Source organism: Apteryx rowi, unplaced genomic scaffold, assembly GCF_003343035.1.
Source record: "Apteryx rowi isolate R43461 unplaced genomic scaffold, aptRow1 scaffold_308, whole genome shotgun sequence".
Lineage (NCBI taxonomy): Eukaryota > Metazoa > Chordata > Aves > Apterygiformes > Apterygidae > Apteryx > Apteryx rowi.
Genome location: NW_020449508.1, coordinates 578820 through 581164, shown reverse-complemented (window position 1 = coordinate 581164; position 2345 = coordinate 578820).

Below are 2345 nucleotides of genomic sequence, written 5' to 3'. Positions count from 1 at the left end.
GAAAATCAACAGGAAAAACAAGTCCCAACACCCCTCCACTTCAGGGAGGAGGAGGGAAAATACCCCACTTTGCTGCCACTGGTGCCAGCAGCCCTGCTGATGCTGGAGGGTGAACCCACGCCTTCCCAGGTGTCCTGGGCACCACCTTCCCGGCCCGGCCCTCTCYCCAACAGGATTTCTCGGAGGCTGGCCCTGGCCCTGGCCCTCTGCATCAAGCAAGGCCTGAGGGCGATGGCTCACCTTGGCCTGGCAAAGGTTGTGTGTAACCTGCAGCCACGAGCCCCTGTCTGTGGCGTTGCCCTCCTCACAGCACAAACAGCAGTAGGGTGGCCATAAATTGGTCCTTTCAAAAGTTGGAGACTCGTGCAGTCAGCAAAGGGAACCTTTGAAATGGCAGTAAAAGACATGGTAGAGTTTCAGTTTTCCCTGCATTTTCAAGTCTAGTCAAGTCTAGTCTTCAAGCATTTCTAAATCCAATTCATCTACAGAAAGCCTGCACACTTGCAGATAATTAACTTGGAAGATCTCTTTGTTGCATCAGTCTGGCTCTGTCTAATACGCTCTGGTAAGTTGGAGAATTTAGTTCGCTTAGAATGGGGTCATGTTAAGAAACAAGCTAACAATCCCCAAATTGCCTCTGTCATTGGAAAAAACAAACCCCACTATTTCAAATGCTATTTACAGAGGAGCAGTGCGAGCCCCTGTCAGTGCAAGTAAAGAGACCCACCATGTGTGCTAGGTGGTACCCAGGGCTGTGTCCTGTCACATCTGTGGGCAGTTCCTAGCATTAAGTGAAGCCGAGGGTGAAGCACAAGCACAATATATGGGAAAACCATAAGGATAGGATATTCCAGCCTAATAAAATATAGTAATGAAACACAAGGGAAATTATGAGTATGATGCCCGTATCTGAGAGAGATTTAGATATGAAAATCAAGGGCTGAGTGTATTAGACGAAGTTTGTCATATCACTTATCGCACTGCCTTTCCTCTGCCAAAGCCTGTCTTTCTGGCTGCTTCAGCTCTTCCTTTCTTGTGCTAGACACGGGACTGCGTTACAGTAAGGACAGCCCAGCAAAGGCAAAACCGGTGTGTCTCATCTGGGTAAACTTCTCTCCCTCTGGCGGATTTGCTGATGCCATTCGGCTCCATGGAAAGCTGAGGACGTTTGCTGGGGGGACAGCAGCAGTGCTGTGAGGCTGGCAGCCCTGGAAGGCACTGACGGCTGCCCCCGGGGGGGCGTCCCTGCCAARGGAGCAGGAGAGTGAGCACACCTGGGGAATTAGGAGCCTTTCCATGCTGCTACTCCCAAGGCAGAAAGCCAGTAACCCCTTCCTCCCCAAAACCCTGAGGGGAAGCCTCTGGGGCTGGCAGGGGAAGGAGGATAGGGCTAGCTGCTCCTTGAGCTACTTGGGCACCCCTCCTGCCGTGTTATTCTCCACTGACTCATTACAGTCTCATTTGGGAAGGGGCTTGAAAGCACATCCGACTCCTGTTGTGTAACTTTGTTGCACCACTTCATTTGCTCCTACCTAGAGCTACTGTTCCCTGGCTTCCCACCTCTCCTAGTCTCACCTACAATAATCCCTATCATAAGCACCTTTGCATAACCCCCCTCTGTATATAACATGGGGGAAATCTTGCCTGCTGCCGGCAGCAGAATGTCCCCATTGTGGCCCTGTGCAGGCGCTGTATATAAACTTTCTCTGCCAATATATGTCTTCACAAGCTGCCCCCTCTTCCTCCTGAAAATAAAACGACTATTCTTTTCTGTTTTAAGTAGATCTCATGCAATAAAAAACATTTTATTGCTTCCAGTAATTGGTATTTAATTTGCAGGCCTTTACAACTTGCAAAGAACAGACTGCTTTAGCCAGAGAGCTGGTATGTGTGTGCACTTTGTGGATTTTATTCCACTGGCACTTGCTTAGTTGACTGGTGTAAAATGATACAATTATGGTTTTGCAATCAGAAAGGCTGCAGATAAAGACCCAGAGAGACGTTACAAGGTCCTGGGTCCAATTTGAAGCAGCAGGCAAGACAATATAATTTTAGGGGTACTGCCAGCCTCAGACATCAAAACTTGACTCCTGTTAAGTGTTTTCCATTTTACTGTGAAAATATCAAAGGCTGTTATTTAAACCGGGAGACTCTTAAAGCTGATTTTCCTTCTCTCTTTCTCCCCGCCACCCTCCTTTTATTTTTTAACTGCCCTGATACATGCGATGCGATGTAACCTGTGAAACGCTAGCCCCCTCGCTCCCGCGCACCCAGCCCCGCTCTGCGCGCAGGGACGCTGAAGCCCGCCGCAGCCTTTAATCTCTTTTGGATGAAATCTCGTGGCG